We start from the raw sequence: 12,920 nt of genomic DNA on the forward strand, positions 1-12,920 counted from the left end.
AGAGAGAGAGAGAGAGAGGAGAGAGAGAGAGAGAGAGAGAGAGAGAGAGAGCTATTTCATGTGGACTGGACCGATCAGCTTTGCTATCGATCAGCTTGGCTTGCTACGCCAGATGGGGATGATTACAATGCAATGAGGGGGATGTTAGAGATTGGGGGAGACAACAGTGAGAGAGAAAAAAAAATAAACAAAAGGACAAGCAATGAAATGCAGGAAACACAACCCTAACTAAAGTTGAGTAAAAGTGATCGAGCCCCACTTCATGCGTCTATCACGCCTCTGCGCTTACAGCTGGTATCGTCTTCATCGGGAAGATTCATACATTGAAAGTTTCTCGTTGCGCCTGGCATTCCTCGACGGATTCCTACAGCTTATCGTTCTGAAAAATCCGCAACTACGTACGCTAAGCATAATAACGGTCTCATAAGAATGCTGCCCGCGAGTTCATTTCAACCAAGGTATGCTGCAGGATGAAAGCTTCGCGTTACATCGATTCCAACGGATGCGTGAGATCCGTCAATCTTCTCTTTATTTCCCCTCGTAATGCCTACACCGACGTCAAAGTTTGTTTTGTTTCGATGTTACGGCACGCCTGATTCGACGGCAATGCTTTCCTTGTAGCAATCCCCGCAGGTCATCTAACGAGGCACGCGTGGACGTTGATATCGCCCAGTGCGACGGCTAACGACCGCTTCGGAGACGATGCACACGTTTTCTCAGGCGTGTCCGCTTTTCCTACCGGTCGCCCTACAGTTTGCCGGGTATGTGGCAACTGGACGTCAGCACGCTCCTGCCCCCCGATGTGCTTGTCATTTGCCCTTCTCCCTGCGCACTCGCGGTACTTATCGATGCAGCCACCACTTTCACTGCAGTTTATTCGGTGAAGCCGTCGATACGCCCTGCATGTGCAAATGAGGCGTGTGCGCTGCAGGTTGTCTTTGGAAGCACCGCATGGTGAAAAGAAACGCTGAGTTGCCGCACTCCACGCTTTTTATTTTTGCACGTGGTTCCCCACGTGTGGACCGTGCATCTTTCTAGATTCTGGGTAGCTTGTAAGTTGCACCTACTGAGTATATATATATATAGATAACATACTGAGGAACGACCCCGAACAGGCGCTGGGAATTCCCACGTCGGCTTTTCACAACCAGCCTCTTTACTCGGTATCTCGCTTTCTTGATGCCTTGCTCAATCGGCCGAGCTATTTTAAACTGCTGAGGTTATAACCCGTAAGACCTCTTTACTCTCCTTTTCTTCACTTTCGACTGACCCCTTACGCCAGTCGGCTTATCAACCTCAAGTGCGCGTGCCTCGACCTGTGGGACATCCGTTCGTCTGCAGTGATTTTGTTTTGCCTGTTGTGACGCTGTAAGCCGAGAAAGTTTCAGGGCCAATTTTTACCTTGCCGTTCTAACTATGCCCTTCGGAATAACAGCGCGCATTGCTATACCAACGAAGCCGTGACACTTTTTGCTATGGAGAAGCAAACCATTTCTCTCTGTGAGAGATTACGGCACATGTTGAAGACTTCTCAAGTGGTGGTGTAGACTGTCGCCCCTGTTGCAGAGCATGCGCAATCTTAGGACCGAACTACATGCCGATGACCTTAGAATCTGGACCCCCACCGGTTCTATGGGAAACAAGATATTGTGCAAAGCGTCATCGACGAGGCGCCACGTCACATATATGCGCCAGGGGTCTCGAGTGTGTCCCGGAATATACCCTACTTACACTCTGTTCAGTCAAACGTCGCAGGAAAAGCATCCTGAATCCAGCACTGACTATTGCGGTCTAACGTCCCTATCCTTCGCATCCTGTGGCTTACTGGTCTAAAACGGCTCGGGCCTATACACCACCCCACGCTACAGCGGACACCGAATAAAATCACGCATTTCACCCAACACGTATCGCACCGCAGGTATGGCATGCAAGACATACCCCCCATCGTTCGCGTCCTCCTTAACAACCGAGTCGCAAATGGTACGCCATGTGAGGCCCTCAAGTCGAGGGAAAATGACGAAATTAGCGTAGCACTGCGACAAGCACACAAAAATATCATTGGCTTACCTCCTCAGACCTCCACGAAGAATTCGCTGCAATTTCGCACGCGCAACACGTGGGAAAAAAAATGAAACAAGCCAAGTTGGGCCAACTAGAGAACCTTAAGTTAGCCTCGACGGGCACAGCCAAACTTCGGAAACTATAGGCTACGCCACAGCGCCACGGCAAAACCACAAATGCACACTACTCCGCTCAGGCGAGCCATCCGCCTTGATCCAATGCCAACGAATGTGCATCTGGTCCACAACAAGGCCCGCCGTGCTGCAGCCAGGCCGCGAGCCACGCACAGCAAAACACGGGCATACCCTTAGCACCAGTCATGGCGACGCATCCCCGTACCCGCGAAAACCGGCTCGGGCCTCCCGTGTGACAACAACCCGAGGGCAAGTCATCCCTGTGACGATACCAACCCCATCCAAGGAAAGTGCATAGAAAATGGAAATAGCTTTGGCGGCGGACGGATACACCATTATGGTACTAACGGACTCACAAAGCAGCTTGCCGCAACCACCTCCGTGGATGCGTCTCCCTTGACAGCGCTAAAGACACTCAAGACAACCACGACGTGGGGCTAATCTAGATATCCGGACACGAGCGCCTCGCTGGTAATGAAGCGGTGCATGCGGCGCACACATCACGGGACATTAACCACGCGGGACAAACACTGCCTGATGCACCCGAGACGGAACGACTGCTCAAGTGCACCTACATTCTGGCCCATTACCGGCAAGAACGAGAGTCCTTCCCCACCCCATACCCAAGACTAGCAAGAGACGAAGCCGCCTGCAATGAATGTTGAGCATCCTACACCACGCCCACCCGCCTTTGCCCCACCACATGTAAATTCTAACCTTCCGCTGGCACAGTACTTAATACGGGACTGCCCAATCACCCCGGACCCTCCCCTTATTACGAGCATTGGGATGGCTCACCTGACTAGCACGGACCCTGTGACCAAGCAAGACCTGGTGAACAGGGAACGTACGGGCAGCCAGCCGATGCCAAGCCAACCCGTAATAGGGCCCTCCTGCCAGCGGGTGCCCCGCAATCAACACCTATAATTCCATAAATGTGTTTGTTTTGTTTAGCTACCCTTGTAGCCCTGCGCATTACTGAGGGATCTGGTACATTTTCTACGCAACATTACAATACAAAGCAAAAAGAAAACACAATGCGCATGCGTACTGACTCCTAAACACAAATAATAGTAGACATACGAAAACGAACGGGCTGTCGTTACCGTGAAAAACTAGTTACAAAACAATTGCTACGATAAAAACAAGAATTGATAACATCGTCGTTCCCCATAGAGAGATAGGAACTCTGAACAGATTAATGTTAACTAGAAGTGTAGTAGTGCTTCGAGTATGTTAGCACGTGCTAGATAACGAAGGATCTAAAGGTAGCTTTGAAAGGTGACTTCTTAAGCGTGAAGCTGTGAAAGCCAAACTGCATTAGTAATGGTTCCCCTTTGACTACATCCCAGTGACGTCAAGCCAGCCGTAACATAGGACAAAAATGCCACCTACATTGAAACGTTTAAGAAATAAACAGCGTCTGCGTGCGTTAGAGCACGAAGTGTGTATAAACTGGCACTGAACGTTTCGAAGATACACCGCAACTAAAAGGCGCGCCGAAGGGGAGAACTACGGATCCTTAACTCACACAGACATCTCGAACGCACGGGGAATTCTGTTCTTTGCCCGTACGGCCTCCGGATCGGAACCCGTGACCTCGGACACGCGTCAGAGCTATATAATTGCACGCCACCGCGGTGAGTGCGCGCTGAAGTTATTGCAAGGGGACCTTGTAACTTTGAAAACAGCCAATCTTCGCCCGCGCCTGTAGGTGTGGCTCCTTGCGTCAAAACAAACAGTTCACCCAGTTCATCTCGCAAGGCCGTTCGCGGCAAAGCCCCGTAAGAAGGCGTGCAGTATTCCTCCCTCAAGCCCCGTTTGAGTCCCGTCAGTCGACCGTTCGAAGATCGATATCGGGCTTCGCTTATTATGACGAGGAAAATTTACGTCCAGTCAGCGGGCGCGTTACACCCAATTAACTCGCGCCTTTGCCCTTTCGCACGCCGCCAATTATCTCTTCTGTGGCGAGTATTTGTCCCCCAGGCGATGCGCGCAATCGCTCCGTTGGTAAGCGCTAACACGTGTGGCGGCTCCACCGTACGATTTTCGAGTACGGGGAAACGGACAAAATTGTTCAGGCAACAGTCGCCTTTCTCGTCGGCTCACAACAACAGCCACGCTGAATAACGTAGACTCGGCAACTCATTGCAACGGGCCTGTTTATATGACCAATACAAGCGTCGCTACGTCAACTTAAGTTCACGAACATTTTGTTGCCTCGCTTGAAGTTGGTGTTTAAAATTAGAAAAAAAAGGTAGATTACTTATCCTATATAAGTTGCTTGATTGTGGGGTTTAACGCGCCGAAGTGGAGTGCTACGGATTAATTTTCACCGCCTTGAGGTCTTCAACGTGCGCCCAAATCTAGACTCGGGGGTATTTTCGCTTTTCGCCTCCCGAGAAGCAGCCACCGTGGCCGGGATCGAAGCCGCGTCGTTTGGCTCAGTAGCTACTCGAGTAACCACTGCGGCGGGCTATCCTCGAGAAAGTCCTCGAGGGCATTAAAGAATTTAGAGACACTTAGGACATATTACGTGTGTTATGTGTGAAAGCATATGTTGACGTTTCAGCCAAGTGGGAGATTGGCGACTCGGCCGTGGGCCACGGCCGGCAGCCGTCATCGCCATTGGCAAATCCCCTTGTGTAGGTACGTTAAATTGTGCGTGTGTGTGTAAGGGGGGGGAGGGAGGGGGGTGCCTTGACGTCACATTCAAATCGGGATTAATGTATTGGCGCAGGAATATACACGTCTAATGAATTTTCATTCCACCTTATAGACCTAAAAAACCGAAAGTATCCAGCTACGCCTCATCAGAAAAGTATCTCTAATTAGGGTCATAGTTCCTGCCTCGGAAGCAACTGATAAACGGTTAAATCAGCATAATTCGCAAACTGGCTAAAGCAAGTAAGTTCGACGGCAGTTGCTTCCACGCGCGCATGCACGCACACAATAAAAAATGGGACATGGATTGAGTACCGCCGACGGTGTTTCACGCCCTAAACCAGTGCATCATTTTGACATTAAAATCGATTTACGGGAAGTAACCTCGCAATCGGAGCCGTCGTCTTCTGGCACGCGCGATGACGTTTTATGCAATCGTTCCCGCAACACTCCTACACGGGCCACCGAGCCCCGACCTTGGATTCAGCATGAGAGGACACTTTATGCCTTGCCTGCGGCCTTCGAAAAGTTAACAGGTGTGTCCATTATGCAGTCACGCGTGCACCCATCAATGAAAACACGAGTCCTGAAGTTCCTTTCCCCCTTTCCTCTATAAGGCAGCCTTGAGATGTCAAAGGGGGAAAGAAATGCCATCGCAGAAGTGTTACCGGACATCGAAACGAACTCTCCCCAACGAGTAGTAACCAGTCCTTATACGACTATTATCATGCGGCCCTGGAAATGTCACGTAGGTGACAAAGCCAATGTGGCGTGTGCATGGATGCATTGCGCGCGCGTACACGCTCACACTTGCAGAGAAGTTGGAATGCAGGTTGGGTCCTGGTAAACCCCCGTTGCGCCAGGTTGCGCCCCCGTAAACTCCGACAAAAAAAAAAAAAAAAATGGTTGCTTCTTCGCCGCTGTTGCAGAGTGGGAAAACTGACGGCTATTCGAGTCACGAGGTCTTTTATTGTCACTCACAATGTCAATATTGCCGGTGAGGTACGTGACCATGCAGGCACGTTGCTTGCACAATTTCTGCGTTACATCACCGATTGAGACGCGGCATATTCCCGTGCCGTTTCTCGTCGAAACAGCTCTTCAGCGTCTGCACGTAACCGTTGTCTTGAGTGCTTAAATGTTCTAGGAACCGGTTGCTCTTCCGCTTTGTCATTGCGATGAAACGTTGCTCTACCGATGATCGAGGGTGTCTTGTGCAAACACAAGCCGATGTTGTATGAAGCATAAATCTCTTGGTATACCGTAATCCGTCACCCATAACGTATACGTTATAACTTACGGATAATGCTTGGCCGCTGCATGTCAGGCGGGTACTCAACGGTTTTATTGATTGACCCTTTATGACTCAAAGGTTTTATTGATTGATTGACCCTTTATTATATCCCCTTTGTATCCAAGTGTGACGGCATGTGTCATTTCACAAAAGATGCTAGTGTATCTTATGTTGTACTCCTCTAAATTTTTGCGCTACTATTAGCGGCAGACTCGAATTAAATTTTGCTCATGACAGATGACCTGTAGGTCATTTGCCATAGGCTATATTATATATCTTCTACACCTGTAGGCTATATTATCTATACATATAGACTATATTATAAATCTTATATATAGCCTATAGGCTATATTATATATCTACTCTTCCTTCATCACCTTTTTGGTCACCTCTGCAGACTTGTGGTTTACTGTCTGTGTGCTACCTTTGAAGCCGAAGGCTACGGAAGGCGGATTTTTTTTCCTCGCATGAATTGGCAGGATAATCATATTCCAGCAAGATGGGTCGGGTTGTTTGTTTTCTTTCCGCAGGCCACACATCCCCCTCATTTTCGGCATGCTTCTTCACAAAGCTTTTCGTTCTAAATCAACCTACCCTAGCTTGAAAAAGCAGAGCGCTGACCTTGCATTTATCATAGAAATTTTATTTCGGATCACAAATTTATTTGCCCTGTACATCTTTAACGATGTTTTCTATTTTATGTTTTCTCTCCACTTTCTCGTTCCTGTCGGCTTTGCCTCTTTTTTCGTTGTCTTGGCTTCCTTGTCAACTCCTTGCTCTTTACTGTATTCCCATATCTTCTAGTTTTCTCGGAACTGCGTGCACACGTATACTAAAAGATTTTAGCAATCCAGTTGCGTGGATCAAGAGTTCGTAACCTATCCTCGAAACACAGCTCTAAACTTCACGAGCTTCTCAAAACTTCTTTCAGTTAACTTTGTACTTTACAACTATTTTGAGCTCTGTGCTTACCTACGGCGTATTAATGTGGGCTAACACAACTCGGGAAAATATAGGAAAAATAACAGTTTTACAAAAACGAGCTATTCGTCCAGTCAGCAAGGTTTCGCATCTTTCTCCTACACGAGAACTATTTCAAAAGTACAATGTTATTCGCATGGATTATATTTACAGTTATAAACTTAGCTGATGTTACAAACAAGCAGTAGTAAATAACGGCTCACTAATTAATCTAGCTGGTCTAGAAAAGCTCTTTTCCATATGTTCTACTCGCAATCCTGAAACCTGGAAAGTAAAAAAAAAAAATGCCGAACCAATTATGGAGAACAAATGTTGCGATACAGATTGCCGTCTTTACTAAATAATGTTCAAGAAATTTCTACCATTCCTATTAACAATATGCGCAGCATCTTTATACTTAACTCATGATGTTGTTATAAGGATAAATATTTTCCTTTTCTCGCTACTGTATTTGTAAGTTTCTATTTTTCCAAACCCTGTTTAGTATGTATTTTGAGTACTGTTTATAGTCACTGCACATATTTTATATATGTTGCGTTTTCGTTTGTGTTGATTTTTGTTAATGTTGGCCAGTGCCGCTTGCCACCTGTCGCACCGGGGGGCTGGGAATAGTCAATCTATTTTACGGCTTTTTTTCCCGGCCCCCTTGGCGCGAACGTGTTTTTTTTTTTTTTTGCGTGCGAGAATAAATCAATTCTATCAATTCAATTCAATTTAATTCAACTACAAACGACGCGCAGCGCGTATTTTCTTGATTAGTTGCACCTTCTAAAGCCAAACGGCCTACCGTTCTTTGGTTTACTTCAAGGTTTTGAGCAGAGTACTGCAGTCGAAAATGTAAGGCCCAGAACTATTAAGCATTTCGAAACTCCTCGCACTGCTTCGTATTTGTTATAGTACTTCTGCAGCGCCCTGTTTCATTACAGCCGCGTTACGCCTTCCGTTAAATTTAAGTCGTTGCTAGTTAGTTACTAAGCATTTTTTTATTCACCGAGACTCTCAAGTATTTTATCCCGCGACTCTGGGTATTTCGTTATGCTGGATAGGCACCACGCCAAGTCTACTGCGGTTAAAAAGCATTATTCTCGACTTTATTACAGTGCTAAACGTTAACCGAACTTTGTGGCTTGTGACCACAAATATTTGAATGAATGAATGAATGAATGAATGAATGAATGAATGAATGAATGAATGAATGAATGAATGAATGAATGAATGAATGAATGTTTATTTCACAAGCAAGTGTATGGCCAGGACAAATAGGGAAAAAGTTGCAATCATGCAACTTGACGGGCCCTACAAATTTGAGAGCAGCTGAACAGTATTTGGCTCAAAGAGCACCCTTGCATCAAATTACTACGAGTGTTGACTGGCTGCGTGCATTTACGCCTATCCCATATCAAGTGCACCTTGTGGTCTAATTAAATTACCTGAATGCACTGTATAACCTTGCCATCTAAGCCCTGCAGTGTCAGAATACTCAACATAAATTCCCTGTTTACGTTGTCATACGCCCCCTCTAAACATTCGTGCTGCTTATAATGGTTTATCCCTACGCCATCGTAATTTCAATGCATCGTGTTAGTGCCGTGGTTAATCAAAGCGCCTGCCCTGTTTAAAGTCCTTCTGTGGTTTCCCGATGAATTCATTTTACTTCTATCCATGATTGAACTTAATTTTCTTGCCTGTAATGCGAATTTATATGCATTGCAAATACTGCCTCTGTTACCTTTATATATTAAACTCTGTTCTAGAGCAAATGGTTCGGTACCTGTTTGGTTTGTATCAAAGTTTATACCCTGTTCAATGACGCCTTACATTTACATTTCGGCCCAAACAGGTTTATCAGCTAGTTAGTATTCTGTCCAGACCAACAGTTGTTTGGGGAGGGGGGAGCGGGGGGGGGGGGGGACCGTATCTGTTCATTCCCACTCTAGGCTTCTCAAATTTATTTGTTTCCGCAGGATTCTGTGGCGCGATGGGCAGACATGGCCATCGCGCCACAGAATGTGATGGCGCGATGGCCATCACATCCTACATTTCTTTATTAACTATTAAATAATCCCTGGTTGAATATTGAGCAATGCTTGTTCACTTAAATTTTTACTTCAATCATGCACCAAGAATTTCTATGGGAGTCGTTCTTGGAGACCACTGATTTTACAAGGTTCCAAATCTTGCTGGATGCGCTTCTGTTCTCTTACGTACTTCTGTTATCCATTGGTCGCTTCTTTTTTTTTTTTTTAATTTTCGATTGCATCATTTTCTGCATTTACATTTTTCTCCCGGTAGCTGTCCCACTTTTTCTTCATTTCATCTTGCCCTTATAACTGTTTTCCTTGCCTCGCTGCGTTCTCTCGACGCCTTTTTCCCGCTGGTCGAGAGCCTATCATTTCCTTACTCCGCCAGCTTCTCGGTTTCCTCTTCCCTTTCCGTTGGTTTGATTGCTTGGCTTCATCCCCCTTTGTTTTTATGAAGCCAGTTATTTCGTCCTAATACACGGCGTGGTGGGTGAGTAGCTGAGGCGTTGTACTGCCGACCCCAAGGACGCAGGATCTATTTCGGCTGCGACGGAGTTTTTTCTTTTTTTTTTTTCTTGGATAGAAGCGAAAAACGAAAACGCCCGTGCGTAGAGAAAGTGGTCTAACTTAACAGGCAGCTCTCCAGGCAGTGGCGTAGCCAAAAATATTGTTCGGGGGGTCTTACTCGCCACCGGAAAAAAAAAAATGCCCAAAAGGAAAGACAGCCTCCGCGAAAACATGGCTTCATTTTCATTTTATTGTCTAATTTTGTTTTGTTTTTACGTATCAATATACCGATGCGAAGTGTGAACAGCGTGGACGAAAAAAGTGCGGGCCAATCCACCCTGTGGAGGTGGTTGGGAAGCGATGTTTTGTACCACCTACAACGGGTGACTATAATAGTCACCCGTTGTAGGTGGTGTATAAAGGGGGTGTATTAACGCAAGCCTGCGTTAATCACACGCTACACTGTACGTGTAACACGTTTTTTTAATTATTTCACTTCAGCACGACGTTCAGAACGGCCTTATGATCGGTGCGATATTCAGACTTTGCGTTTTCACCGCAGTTACATTCCTCGTGAACTTAAATCAGAACACGTTACACGGACGGTAGTCTATTGTGTTGCACACGAGTCCAAACTTTTCGATGACGAAATGGACGAACCACTGACGCGCTTCACGGCCGCAACACGTGCAGTGGGCGGAGCGCACAGAGGCGCGAGAGGTCCCATGACGCTATCACGTGGCATTCAATGAGAACACTGCAGGGGGTGAACCCGCACCTGTGCTCGGTGAGTACACCGCCTGTCTCACCTTCCTCCGAGTCCACTCATAGCTCAATTGGTAAGACAACGGGCTCTCGCCCTGTTTCTCTACTCGGTTCAGGTTCGATTCTTGGCGGTGCCAGCAAATTCTTTTATTTGTTGGAGTTTTTGTTTGCCGCCAACAGCCGCGACAGAACCCTTCTCTCGTAAATGTACAAAAAAAGCAATAAAGTATTCTGACGGGCTAGTTGGTCTGACTTAATTGACATAAAACTTGCGCTACAAGGACGGGATGACACACGAGGACACACCACACAGAGCAGGCCAACAAACTGTGCTGATTTCACGCGCATATGTGGAAACAAGAAAAGTTTAAAATAGACAACTAAAATCACACAAAAAAATTAAAAATAAAATATTTATAACGCACACTTTCACCGTGACACATGCTGTCTCAACCAGATTAGACACCATCAAGAAACGCGATTTGGGCGAGGAAATCGCGTTTCTTGATGGTGTTTAATCTGGTTGAGACAGCATGTGTCATGGTGAAAGTGTGCGTTTTAAATATTTTATTTTTAATTTTTGTGCGTGATTTTATTTGTGTATTTTAAACTTTTCTTGGTTCCACGTGTCTACTTGATATTAGTATGTATGCGCGTGGAATCGACACAGTTTGTTAGTCTGCGCTGTGTGGTGTGTCCTCTTCTGTCGTCCCGTCCTTGTAGCGCAAAAAAAAAGGTACAAAGCTTCGCTTTAAAAAAAAAGACAGAAATCCGGACGGGGCAGATGGGGGAATCCACCTTTTAGAAAATGTCGGGGGTGTGCCGACACCGAAACACCCCCTGGCTACGCCCCTGCATGCCTAGGTGTAGCGTCGGCGCGTAGAACCTTAGTTTCGTCCTTAATCACATTTTTTGCTCAAGTACTTAATTATTCGTCTTCCACCACATCAGCGATAGCCCTTAACTGTTAATTGTTCAAATTAGTCCCTCGGACTTCGCATATTAGTATTTGTGATTTTGCCGGTTGTGACCGACTGCCGGTTCACGAACAAGTGACTCCTAATCTGCCAATCGTTGTATTCCTTACATCTCTAATGCGCTCTCTGCCAATTTGTTTTTTGATATAATAAGCATGCGAAAGGTAATGTCTTGGAGGTAAGTCTTAGTTCAGGTGCACACACTTACTTCTATTTGCTCGAGTTACTCTTGCATTTTTAGCACTTTCCAGGCATTCTGTCGTTCTGCATATTTATGCAGGCGATAAAATAGTTATTGCATTTATTTTTGCTCTTCGCTTTCCACTTACGTGGTTGCATCGCTTATTTTTTGTACTTCACTTAAGTGTTCCCTGTTCTGTTCCCACTTGAGTAGCCTTTCTGTACATTTTGAGCCACGCCAACTGGTCCGTTGGCGAACTTTTCGGTCTGCTGATTCGAAGCGTTGAGTATGCGTAAAAATCTGGCTCTACAAAAAATAAAAAAAGAACGACAGTGCCGCAACTGTTTCCGAAATCGACGCTTACGCTACACGTACCTTAAAAGCGAACACAATAAAGGAAGGTAAAATTTTAAGGGAATGCCGACGAATGCGTCTTACTATGGGTTCCCATCGTTGCTATTACGAATTGTGTGCTGTGTTGAATGTAAACTGACACCGACCACGAGTGTTTATAAAACGAGAAAAGACGTTACGGCTCCCGGGAGCCGAAACGTCTTTTTTTTTTTTTTAATAAACACTCGTGGTCGGTGTCAGTTTTTAATTTGTGTCATGCGTTTGTTTCCCCAACCAGATGGGCTTCCGTCCAACACTTGATTTCGTGTTGAATGTATTTGCTAACTCGAATGCACAACCGCCTTTAACAAAACTACATTCTTGCTAAACCAAGAAAAACCAGGAATCGCAGAGAGGAAGTCAGCAGCCCGACCTCATGCTAATCTCGAAGTCATCCCATGGTAGAGAGCTCCTCACTCTTCCGCGTCACCCGCCACTTGCAGCAGAGATCACGACCTCCAATGGAAATCGATACGGTGAGGGCTCTTGATCCCTCAGTCATCAGCGCGGAGAGCGACGCAAGGAGCGAAGTGGTTAGCAGTGGTGAAAGTCGTCTCCATGCTCTCCACGTCATCAATGCGCACGCCATGGGTACGGCCATGAACATGTCGCAATGTATACGGAGACCTACGCGACCTAGGAACGGACAGATATGGTGTGCAGCCAGGCGTTCGTGGTATTCCGCGATAAGATTGCTAGGTACGCACGTGGGCCACGACGAGCGGTCACCGTGACCTCCAGAGGACAGTAGGAAGATAACTGTCCCGCTGCCTCAAGTCTGGTGTGGAGCGCACTGAAGAACGGGACCCCCGTCGCGCTGCTTGTGAGACAGTGGCGGTGGGTAGACGCTAGGCTGGGATAACAAGCACTGGGCTGCAGTGAGGAAAGAACCACATCCATGGGCGCCTTGGCCTGTTTTAAATGCTCAGTAAAAGTATCTCT

The sequence above is a fragment of the Haemaphysalis longicornis genome, unplaced genomic scaffold, assembly GCF_048455015.1.
Source record: "Haemaphysalis longicornis isolate Haplotype H1 unplaced genomic scaffold, Haemaphysalis longicornis Haplotype H1 scaffold_3, whole genome shotgun sequence".
Classification (NCBI taxonomy): Eukaryota; Metazoa; Arthropoda; class Arachnida; order Ixodida; family Ixodidae; genus Haemaphysalis; species Haemaphysalis longicornis.